Raw genomic sequence first — 12,910 nt, 5'->3', positions numbered from 1 at the left:
GTTTTAAATATTGATAAGAAATTATTCATTTATTTAATGCATCATTTCTGTCACCTTGTTTTGACTATGGAAAGAACTGATCTATTAACTCCAGCCACAATATTTATGGATAAAATCCTTCAGCTTTAGAATTAAAAATAATTAGCTGTTGTCACAGTACTAATTATTGTACATACAGTATCAGCAGGGCTATAATCTATCTGTCCAATATGCGTTCTACTCAAATTGCATTAATCATAACTTGCTTAAATGTTAGCAAATGAGTCTACAAAGTGCTAGCAATAGCGATTCTTGCAGTCTAGAAATAATGAATATGTAAATCACTTCAACGCATCATTGCCATAATATTCATATGATAGGATGTGAAACTGCTGCATCCGCTTTTATAATAATATTTAAGATAGATAGTCTTTGTGATGGCAGCATGGTATAGTACCTCAGTTTATTTCCAACTGCGTAGGGCCATGTCATAGTCAATTGAATCAGGGAATTTAGATTTACTCTTTCAAACTAGTCATGAAAGTCAATACTGGTCAAGACTACTCTAAATTCAAAATAACATTGTAGACTTTTTGAACATGATGCTTTTACATCAGCATGCATGCTTAGAGTAGAATTTATCCTATGAAATTCTATATGTCGAATATAATAGTTTTTAGGTTTTAGTGTGAATATTATATTTTCACTTAGTGCAAATTGTTATGGTTTACTCACTTCAACAGGGATATGCAATTTTATATAACAATGTATTGCTTCAGAACTTTATTTTGCATGCACTTGTTTATATTCTGCAATTTGCTTTATTCTTATTCTGCTTTCTTTGGGTTTGAGTCTGTATTCCTTTGCATATTAGCAATACGGGCTGCAACATTTTGTGATCAGCTCAAAAGCAAACGCTCCCGCAAGCTTTAATGTTGGCAAGGGTAAGCATAGTTTATTGAGGAGACCACCAGCTCAAAGCCTCTATTTATATTTTTTCCTGTGGGAAAATGCTGTAAAACTATTTTCTTGCCATGCACATTTAATTTCAGAAGCTTCTAACTATTGCTGCGGTGATAAACGTGAGCAGCCGCACCAGGAGTTGAGTCATGGTACCCATGGGGCCAAGGCAGGAAGAATGAAGCTGATCTAGTTTGCTTAACTCCTGAGCTTTATTATTTTTTTTCAAATGCAATTTGTATGTTAAATTACCAATCTATGCTATAAATTCCCAGACAGAATTTAGTAAATATTCAGAAAATGGATACTCTTCCAAGATGAATCAGAGTGGGAATATTTAGGTGAAGTTTTCAAGCTCTTCTAGCCTGAACTTATTACTGGGTTTGAAACTTTTGTAGGCTGTAAATTTCAATTCTTTTTTGGAGAGTGGCATTACTTAGAAGCCTTGAGAGTTTGTCCCCGAGTTTCGTTTATCACGAGGTTATCAACTATTTGATGGCTATCATCATGCCTGAGAATCTCAGGAGAAGGGGATTTAAAAAGTGTTTTTATAAACAAAATGAATAAAAGTAAGACAGAGTAATAATGAGGAGCTGCATTTGTCAGCTGCTTTCTGAAGTGTGCCATTCTTGTTGCTATGATAATAGAGAAAATTAATACATCCTGTCAGGACCGCATGACAGGAACACTGAAAAGCTGTGAAGTGACTGTACACAGTGGAATAAAGGAAATCCACTTTGATCTACCATTTTTGATGTTTTATAATTGCACTTATTATCAGGTCCTTTACGCTCTTCTTATTTGACACAAGATCCATTATCAGTGACAGCGTGAATGCGAACATGGGCTTGATTTGAAAAACTACTTAGGATGAGGTAATGGGGAAAAAAGCTTTTTGTTCCTAACTGTTGAGAAAAGAAAAAAAAATTAAATCATTTATGTTAGTGCTATCAGCTAATATCTTCCCAGAAATGCTCCCCTTCATGTGTAATATTGCTTATATGCTGCATTTGAGTACAGCCTCTTTAATTAGCTCCCTAATGAAATATTGTATAACAAAATGGAAATTTATCATTTGCTTTTATGCCTTTGTTCAGCTACAAACTAGGGCAGGTCACTGTGCCCAGCCTGAACTAGACACCGTTTCCTTTCGTACTGCATTTGAATAGAACCCATTTATTTTTTATTTATTTATTTTTTTTAATGCTGTCTATTGAAAATTTTCAAACAAAGGGATAAAGTGCTGTCCTTTTAGCTTTCCATGCTGTCTCTTATCTCTCCTGTGTGAGATGAGAAGTATTGCTTCACAAAGAGACAGATTACCAGGTATCTTGTCTTTTATTGGGCTATATAGCAGAATTAGTCTGTCTTTATAGCAACACCGGCATGTGGATACATTCAGAATCCACGGAGTCTTTCTCTTACATATGAAGAAAAACTGGTAAATTGGTTATTCGCTATTTTAAATGGACTTGAAGTTAGGCACACAGAGTTTTACTTAGTTCCTACTGCAATCAGTAAGAAGCTCCTGTTGCCTATATTTACCCTACATTTTGTTTACCTTGGTTTTGGTAGGTAAAGAAGTAAACGACCAGAGTACTCGCGACGTGTCCATACGGGCAGGCGCGCTGCCCCAGGCGCGAGCCCAGCACCGCGCAGGAGCCTCCTGCGCCTCGTCAGAAATCTCGCTAACTTAAGACTTCCACCGCCGTCTGTGAAAAAGAAATCTGCTGCTGTGACTTACGCCTCGCGTTAAAGCGTTGCCTGTATCTCTATGGTTAAACTTTAAAATGTAAAATACTGTTTCTTTGAAAGTGTGCCGAAACCCAAACATTTCAGGAAATGTGTCAATTCCAGTGACATTTCCCCAAAGAAGAGATCTCTGTTTGGAGGTGAAATTCCTCATCAGAGCAAGAGGTTCACAGAGGAAAGGCAGTTGTCAAGATACTTGCTTGGAAAGTCAAATAATGGTAGAGGAGAGGACTGAAAATGAGACCCTCGCACCTGGTACACAATTAGTCTTCTCTCTTTCTGACTCTCTCCTAATCTCTTGCGAGCTACTTCACTGCATGTAAATAATCAAATATTTATTGGAGTAGAGAGACAGACACCAACGTGCTCTGTAGCACAGTGGTCAGGCACTCTTATGTGACTGACAGAAGTTCAAATCCCTGTGCTAACTACATTTGAAGAGTGGCATGTCTCGGGTAGTAGGTGTATGGTATGAGTGCCTAAGATTCAAGTCCTATGTCTGTGTCAGAGCAAATAAAGCTGAGCCTCCCATGCTCAGATGAAAGCCGTAAAGACTGGCTTTCTAGATTTGTGAGGAGGAGTGTTTCCTCTGTTTTCGACCCTCAAGTGTTCTCTGCGTTGCCTGGTTATGCTTATATACATTGGAGTCTGGTGAGCAATACTGTCAAGTCTAGGGAAGCTGTCACCCTGCATTCACTATTGCCAAGCTTAATAAGACTTAGCACTTCTATAGTGCATTTTTATGTTCAAAGTGTTATAGGAATATTAAATCAAATTCTGCTCTCAGCTGAACTGTATCCCCATTCATTGCTCAGTTTTGCTTGACAGTAAGAACTTGGGACAGAAAATAAAGAGCTTCATTGCTCCGGTGGAAGCACCAGGAGAGACAGAGAGAAGGAATGTATTACTATAGCCATCAAGAGCGTGCACTTGGCAGTTCCCTTGCGTGCACCTGGCTTAAGTGAAAGGAAAATAAGGCAGTGTCTCGCTTCCTCTGTGCTTCTCCCTTCCTGCTTTTGGGAAGGGAACATCTCAGTGCGTCGTCTGTGGTCCAGTGACAGGAGTTTCCCCTTATTTTTGGTACATGTAGGGACCGCTTGTGCTCTCTGTATACTCCACATAGCAGCTGCCTACAGTCCTGCTCTGCCTGGAATTTGTGGTATTACTGAGTGCAGAATTTTCTTATGCTTCATGGAATCTGTGCTGGAAATCTTCCAGGTGATTTTACATACTCAGTGATGACATGGACAATATTATTCATTTTAACAGCGGCCATTCAAGGATTCTCTACTAATATAACCTAATAGAACAGCTTTGCCTTTGACTAATGCCTTAGGGGGGGCTTTTATTAGTAGACATGCAGTTTGCTGCTGTTGCTATAGGGTTTAGGGGGCGGGGGGTGGGCAATAGAGTCATTTTGAAAGCAGCACGAAGTGTTTAGTTTTGTGTAGGTAAAGCATGGTAATATTAGTGCTGCCTTTACAGCATGTGAAATGGAGCTAATGCTTCACAATGAAGAAGAATGCAAACATACACAATGCTGTCAGACTCGGAGATCATCTGGAAGGAGATGAATCACTAAGCAGTAACTGGATAAACTTCCCAAGCCATTTTACTTTGTATTAATGTTGGAGCCTGATCAATACCATAAATGTCAAATACAGTTTAGGTCATTTAGTTCAGTCTCATGAAGTAAAAGTTGGGTTTGCATTAGCTATGCTGTCACGTGTAGTGTACAGCAATGTTTTTAATATAAACGATGTAACAATATAATCATATTTGTGCTATCAAATTGCAAGGATATTCACATGAGATTAATTTTAGCTTGGCAGATGTCCCAGGCAATGGTACCAATTCTTTCTTCACAGCCTCTTTGGGACCAGTGCAGTTGCTTTGTAGCACGCAGAGCGAGTATGGGTGCTGGCACGTGCACTGCAGAACTGAGCTGCTGGCAGATCCTTCCCCTTCCCCTTCCCTCTTCTTTTCCTGTCTAATCAACAGGACAGAATTAGAGCTTTGGCGATCGCTACAGGCTGTAAACTAGCCTGGGAATGTCTCTGCAACCATCTGATATTTCCCCCTACGTTAGGCAAAGTTTTCATCTGAATTTGGACTATGAACTACCATACAGCTGTCTTAGATTATATCTTTATACTCAGTTCTTTTTTTCAGTTGGAACCAATTCATTGACATGTTTACTTGTACGTTTTTCAGGCGTGTATTTTTTCTACAATAAGATATGCCTTATTTTGATAGACATGCGGTGTGTTGCTTTTTCTTCAATATAAGATTGTAAAAGACAAACTGGAGGTGGAGGAAAGCCATGTCTGAGTGGCCCTCTCCTTTTTGATGCATATGGTGCATTTTTCTTTCCCCGTTTCTACTTTGTAAGTGCGTGGAATTCTGAAGAGTTCAATTTCAGCTGAATGCTACCACTCAGCTCTAATAATTACTTTTAAAAGGTCATTTTGAAATTGCATAAGCTGAAACTGCCTGCTGATCTTCACCCATTCTGTCCATCCTCTTTAGTAAAAGGTAACTATAGCATGTATTATTGCCAACTCCTTCCTCCACCTCCTTGATACATTTGCTTTGTCTGCATTCAGTCTGCATATTCCATAATAAAGGCAGGCAGGTGTATAAAGCACAGTGCAAGTATATGAACAGAACTATTTGTTCTATCCCAGTTTCTTTGGTTATTCTGTTACTCAGTGCTGTGAGATGAGTTTGGCGGTACTTTGTTAGCTGGTTGTTGCATCGTGCACGTTGAAGTACAGTAGTCCCATTTGTATTGTTCACAAAATCTGTATGGCGTTATTTACAGTATTTGCTAGGAGTCATGTATTTCGAAAGACTGCAAGTAAGCATCAAAATTAGAATTTAAACATCAGGATGAGGATCAGAAGGAGGCTTGAATTACTATTCTGTACTGGACAATAAATCCTATAGAAGTGGTTTCATGGGTTCCTTATGTGTGTTGAGTTTCAAATTGCTCTTTAAGTGTCAATACCTAGCTCACTCCGAAATCTGCAAATCAAGTATTTCATCTCTAGTTTTTGCATTACTGGTGGTACATGACGTCAAGGCAGACCCATTCTTCTTTTTCAACCATGAGAATGGATTGCCTTAAACTTGTTTCATCAGTTGGCAGAGTAAAGACATACTCGTCTTGTTTTCCCCAAATGTCTTCTGACTAAACCAGGGCTGACCTGATCACATAGGAAGAAATTCAGCAAAAGCTGGAATTTGGTTGAGGTTCTCTGGCTGGAGCAGGAAGCAAGCAGTGAGTGCAGTTTTGCTCCGTGCTGTTGTATTAACCTATGTGAAATGAAATCCTTCGAGATGATAAAAATTTAGCCTTGTAAATAAACTGAGTAAATACCAGTCTAACTTTTGTTCTTTCCACTGGGATTTGAATTCAGTGGAGATTTTTGTGTATGTATAAAATATCCATGTGCATATTATATACTTATACACATAAAAATGCTTCCTTTTGATATGTAGGTTTTATAGTTAGATACACTTAGGTTTGTGTGTGTATTGCCTGCTTACTCTGTGTGGATGAATAATTATCTGTATAAAATTTTATACATAAAATATTTGCAACCTCCTCATCTCAACGATAGTTTGTAGCAACAAGTTCCTAGTTTAAATGTTGTGTTAAAAAAAAAAAAGAAAAAAACCACCCCAGAGTGTTCCCTTTTATCAGTTTTAAATTTCTCTCCTAACAATTTCATTTAGTGATCCACTGTACTTTTATTGTGAGTGTAAATAATTGCGTACCTACTGAGTTCATTATGTTGTTTCTCTGTCATTTACATCTTGCTTCTCTTTAAACTACACAATCTGTTTAGTGTCTCCTCACATAGTGGTTTTTCCACATCGCTAACCTAGTCACCTGTTTGTAAAATCCCTTCTATTTTTACCAAATTGTTCTGAAAAAAAGTGTCAAGAATGGAACAAAGTATACCACAAGATGTATATGTAACGATTTAACACTATTTGCCATTTTACTTTCTGTCCAATTTGCTTTATTTTCCATGCTGTTACATTCTTTTACTAAAGCTGTACATAGAAAAGAGGTTTTCATTGAGCTGTTTACAGACATCCAGAGGTCCATTTTCTGAGTACTTGGAGTTAATTTAGATCTCAGCAATCAATTTGAGGTACCTTGCATTTGTCGATGTGAATTTTCATCTGCTGATGTATGGTCCATTCACATACCTCTGCTGGACCTTCTTATTTTACGAATCTAAATAAGTTTCTGCCAACCTGTATTTTACTGGTTCAGTGGTTCATCCCTTTCTAAATCACAAATACAGTAACCCCGTTCCTGGAACAGAATCATGCAGAGTTCCACAGCTGATATTTTGAAGTGACAAATTTTCTGTTTCTAAATATATAAAAAATGGATATGCCCTATCAAAGTTGGACTGTTAGCTTCTGTGGTCACATCTAGCAAACCAAGGCAGAATAACATAATTGAAATCAATGGAGTTAATCCCATATCATGCTGTTGTAACTGGGAAAAGAGATGGGTCCTAAATTTATCCCTAAATCTTTCAAATAAAGCTATCTGCTCAAAAGTTTGGTCAGAACAGGTTTTAAGCCATCATCCTGGCAATAAAAGGAAAATGAATGATTCTGCGAGGCATACAGCTTTTTGTACATAAAAATGAAGCAACCTTGAAAATCTATTGACTTTCCAGTAGGTTAATATTTTCTAGTAGGTGACGATAGTCTATAAAAGGCAACCCTGAAAACAGATGGATGTAAGTTCTTCTAAGTTGCTATAAATTGCTGAAATTTGCCTGAATACTTACTGAATGCATAACACAATAAAGTCTGGTATTTGACCTTTGAGGTCTAAGTTTAATGGGAATCCATAAATGTAGCAGCTCAGTTTAGAGCCACCCTACCCCAAATTTTATAGTGCAGATGTTCTTATTAATAAGATAGTAAAAACCCTTGGTCAATAATTTTTCCCTGGACTTTCTAAGTATCAAAATGTGTGCAATACCAAGTTCTTTTCAAAATTCGAGAGTTTAACTGCCTACAGAAAGTTACCATCCATGTCGGATGGCCAAAACTGTAAGGTGTGAAATTCTCCAAGAAGCCCCCAGCTTCTTGAACTCTGTCTGAGCAATATGAGGAGGCACTCCCTGCCTTTGCAGTGCTGGCCCTGCTTTGTGAGTCTTTGTTTCTGGCTTACTTTGCATGGATATTTCACACTTTCAGAAAGTTATCTTCTGAAAGCCATTTTTTGCTCTGTTTGAAATTCTGAAATATGTAGGAGTTTGGCATAGGATTCAGAGCTGAACAAAGAAGAATAATTGGTTTTCTTTCAAGAATCTGAATTTCTGAGAAGTTAGTGGGCTTGTTGTTCTTTGATTGTAAGTACTGTAAGTTTCAGTTGAGGTATAATTATTTTTATATCTTATAATTATTATTATAAAAGCAGCTTTACCTAGTCTGGAAAGCAAACAAAAATAGCTAATAATGAGTTCTGAATAATTTTGAGGCAGTTTGAAGAACGACAAGCAAAGTCTCACTGCAGTGAGCCCTCCAACTTTGCATCACTTAAAGGGAAATTTCTTCTATAGCAAAAGGTGCAGAGAACTTTTTTCCTTAACACCAACTTTTGCACTGTTTGACCTCAAAACATTAATTATTTTTTAAATTGGAATGAGTATCTTGATAAATCTTCGAGTCTTTATTAAGGATGTGTTCCTGTTTGATATTCTCTTTTGTTTAGGTTTCAATTATTTAATTACAGGTCTTGATGTGAAACTAATCATGCATGCATCCATATGAAGCTGGCACACTGACAGGATAAAATCATTAAACAGTCATTACTATAAACTGACGTTGGCCTGTAATTTTTGCAGTTAACGGGGGAGTTGATGCTTGGTGAACAATCCAATTAAAACTGGCAACAAAAGACTTAAAATGTCAGCCAAATTGCTTTTTAATAGTCAACGCAGCCATCACAAAACATAAACATTAAAGTCCCCATAGTAGCGTAAAGCTTCATGGTGAAACAATTCTAGAAAATGAATAATAATTACAGTATCCTGAGAATTCTCTTAATAGATGTGTACTCATTAAAATACTTTGTTGGTTAGATTCATATGAAAAAGTATGTTTCCCTTGATACTTCTTTATGCATTTGTTTTGAAGGTTTTATTCGATATTTTATAGGTGTAATTTCTAGTAATATTCAAAAATGCGTGTCTTATTTACAATGAGTTTAAATAACTGTATGTAGGTAAGCTTTGAGTGAAATGCACCTTAGAAATGTGTTGTGAGGTGAACTGAGGATACGGTCACAGGGAACTTTTATAACCTATTAAAGCTGTAAAATGATGTAGTCTTTGTTAATTTTGAGTTGCACTAGATTTCGTTTGCAAGTTGAGCAAGAATAGCAGGAGAAGCTTGTCAGACCTTACTGCCTGAAGTTAACTGTCTGAATCCATTTGTGCAGAAGTGCCCTATTGGTACTTGATAGATGCTCTGCTCAGATCTTCAAAGGTGTTTAAGAGTGCAGGGCTCCTGATAATAAAATGCAGAGTGGAGTTAAAAGTCCTAAATAGTTCTGAGGAACCAGGCTACAACCCCCGGTTTAGTGGAGTGGTAGAATCATATTGGTGTTTCAGAAAATCTGCATGCTTGCTTGTAAATGCCCAAGTATACATGTCGTGGTTTAGCCCCAGCCAGCAACTAAGCACCACGCAGCCGCTCGCTCACTCCCCCCTGGTGGGATGGGGGAGAGAATCGGAAGAGCAAAAGTAAGAAAACTCGAGGGTTGAGATAAAGACAGTTTAATAGGGAAAGCAAAAGCCGCGCACACAAGCAAAGCAAAGCAAGGAATTCCTTCACTACTTCCCATGGGCAGGCAGGTGGTCAGCCATCTCCAGGAAAGCAGGGCTCCATCACGCGCAATGGTTACCTGGGAAGACAAACGCCATCACTCCAAATGTCCCCCCCTTCCTTCTTCTTCCCCAGCTTTATATACTGAGCATGATGTCATGTGGTATGGAATACCTCTTTGGTCAGTTTGGATCAACTATCCTGGCTGTGTCCCCTCCCAGCTTCTGCACCTGGCAGAGCATGAGAAGCTGAAAAGTCCTTGGCTAGTGCAGCAACAACTAAAACATCTCTGTATTATCAACACTGTTTTCAGCACAAATCCAAAACATAGCCCCATACCAGCCACTCTAAAGAAAATTAACTCAATCTCAGCTGAAACCAGGACAATACATCAGAGAGACTAACTGGAAAACTGTGGGTTTGTGCCTGGGCCGTTCATTTTCAGGCATTACATTAGCTGTTTCTGTGTTATTTTGTCTTTCCCTCAGGAGTTTTTCATTTCTTTAAAAAATAATCAATTTGTTTTTTACCATCAGTTACACATGTACCATTGTCTTTCCTCCCAGCAAGCTCAGTACTGTAGGAGAAGTGTCAACATTCCTAAATAAAATGTTAGCAAACATCAATGGCATGTACAGATCTTTTTGTAGAAGTATTTCTTTTATTTGTGGATTAAGTTGAGAGGGACAGGAACTTGTTAACTACCTCTAGGGATAAAAGGCAGAAGTAGTCAGACAGCTAATTCTGTGCTGAGGTATATCCTTTAAGTAATTTAGTGTAATTTAGAGACCATGTAAAATCATTTGGTGAGTGACAAATAGCTTTCTGTTATGCTATCCGACAATTACATGCAACCTCCTTCTTAAATAATACCATGTCCTTCTAAGGGTTACCAAAAATAAATTGATGCTAACTATCCTACAGATAAGGTTACCATTCTTGTTTTTAAAAAAATTTGTTGCCCTTATTTAAAACAATAATTCTCTGTTTAAATAGAGAACTAAAAGATAATTTCAAATAATTCTCTATTTAAAAATTTGTTTCTCTTCTAAAGCAAAACTTCAAAAGGACAATATATGTTTGAAACTGTAATTTGTCTTAAAGAACTCTTCTTTAAGAAATCTGTCAACTAAAGTTTGTGAAGTAGAATATAAGTGAAGCTGAAGGAAACAGTTTGGTTTCCTGCGAGCTCTTTACCCTGACCAACAGGGAACTAGTAAGGTTGGTGAGAAAAATCTGTCCTACTGTAATTTACGTATTAATTGCAAATTATTGTGTAGGTCAGACTACGGAGAGGAGAGGAGAGGAGGGGCCACATATGCTTTGATTTTTTTAAAAAAAAGTTGTCAGCAATATTTCTTGACCAGTAATAAGCACACATACTTGCTGCTTGTCAATTCATCACCTGTGTTTAAAACTAACCTCCAAGATGAAGTGGAAGTCTCTTCTTGACTTAAGGAAGAGTAATGGATCATATTCCTAATTTTTATAACAAGTTTGAATGTATATGCAGTCCTTCAGGAAGAGCCAGATAAAAGCATTATCAGTTTCACCAAAAGCCGTTCATTTTATTGGTTGGTAGCATGCTTCTGTATAAAGTTTTCTCTCTGATTATCCAAAATAGCTAGCAGAAAATTGTAGCAACAAACAACTCTGCTACCCCGTACAGTCTACAGAGAAAGAAGAATCACTTTAAAATTAAATCTCGGAGAATACAGCAGAAATCATTTCTACAGAGCCAGTACAGGGGATACAGATTTATAATCAGATGCAGCCCAGTGATTTATGGTGAATTCTGGTTGAACTTTGTGGGTCAAGGGATATTTGTTCTGAACAGCCGGCTTTGAGCAAGCTGTCTTCTACCTCTCCACTCCTGTAGAGCAAAGCCACCCAAATGGCCCTAGCACTGCTACGGTCCCCCTGGACCATCACTGCCCCACTACACCTCTTCCCCTGGAAGGCAGGGAAACAGTCTAGAAGTAAACTTTTCTATAGAATGCCCAAATCTACTTTAAAAAACCCAATACCATGATTGAAAGTAATTTTTAGCTTATTTCAGTGTGATGGCCATGCATTGTGCTCCTCTATATCCTCCAGCTGAAGGTGATGTTGAGCCCCGTCTAAGGCTTTATGCAGTACTCCCACAGACATTGTAGTCTATTTAACTGGCTGCAGTGTTTACACAAAATGTGGATGCAAAGTCTTCTGTCAAGAAAAATATTTCTTAGTATTTATTTATAAAACAATACTACATTAGTATTATTTTGATGAATTGGAGAATAGATATGCATACAGAGTCACAGTTAAACTCTACATATGTTACATCTAATGGATACGTTTGGCAGCTTTTTCTGCCCCTCCACAAGTTACTGTATAACCACAGATAAATGAATTATTTTTTTAATACTGCCTATATTCATATAACAATCACTGGAAATATATGTGAAGATATTCATATCAAGCAACTTAATGTCAATGTGAAATCTGTAATAAAAATGTATGGAATACTGATTTATTGAATAAAATAGAGACCTTTATTTTCCTATAAGCTTAAACGTGTTCTTCAGAACATTATGAATATAGAAATGAGTCTATATTTCTCCTGATGTTCCCTCATTAATATCTTTCTAAAAGGCTTGTCTGAAAAATGAAGTAAATACATGGAGGTAGAGACAATTACTGAATGATCCAGCAGAGCTTCAAGCTTCTACATCTGTACATGGTATTGATCGTAAAAATGGACCTAGTATTTTCAATTATGCTCTGTAAAGTAATGTCAGGAGGCATGCTGGATATCTGGATTTGACCTGATAATCTGGAGTACAGAGAGTCAGGTGTCCTGAGCAAAGCCTTTATATATCCAGGTGGGATAAGCTGGAGTGTGATTCATCCTTGAAGCCAGAGAGTTCAGGCACTTCCACTTTGAAGTAAACTTAGTTTGCAGTGCTGCCAACAAAGCACTAGCTCTGTCTGAGTCCAAGTAGATAGGGGATATGCTTGGGATCTTGCCCCCAGTAATTTCAGGAATGCACATGAACTTGCTCTCAGGGCTTGAGTTTGGGTCCTGGTGTAAATGGCAGGTTTAACCATGACTTAGGGCTTATCATCTTTTCATATTTCTGTAGAGCCACAGAATATTTTATATTTACAAAAATATGAATCAACAAACTGATCTCTCTTGTGGCTGGGCTTTAAGTTGAACAGGATTCTGTACTTCAGTCAACTGGTAGGACTCATGTCACTGTCCCCAGCCTTGAGAAGGCAAGCACTAAAATGGAAGAGTCTTCACTCAAGCATCGTTGTGCAGAGAATTCGAATGCGGCAGGGTTTTACATTATTTGGGTCTGTA

At 37.8% G+C, this 12,910-nt stretch overlaps 1 protein-coding gene across 1 annotated transcript in view; it reads left to right on the top strand.

The window, feature by feature from the left end:
• The window catches only part of TENM1 (teneurin transmembrane protein 1), a 347,960-nt gene that overhangs the window by 159,596 nt on the left and 175,454 nt on the right, over nt 1-12,910 (top strand). The gene's annotated exons all lie outside the window — the stretch shown is intronic.

The sequence above is a fragment of the Ciconia boyciana genome, chromosome 12 (assembly GCF_034638445.1).
Source record: "Ciconia boyciana chromosome 12, ASM3463844v1, whole genome shotgun sequence".
NCBI lineage: Eukaryota > Metazoa > Chordata > Aves > Ciconiiformes > Ciconiidae > Ciconia > Ciconia boyciana.
Note: the sequence above shows the minus strand (reverse complement) of the source record. Positions and strands in the feature narration are given on the sequence as shown.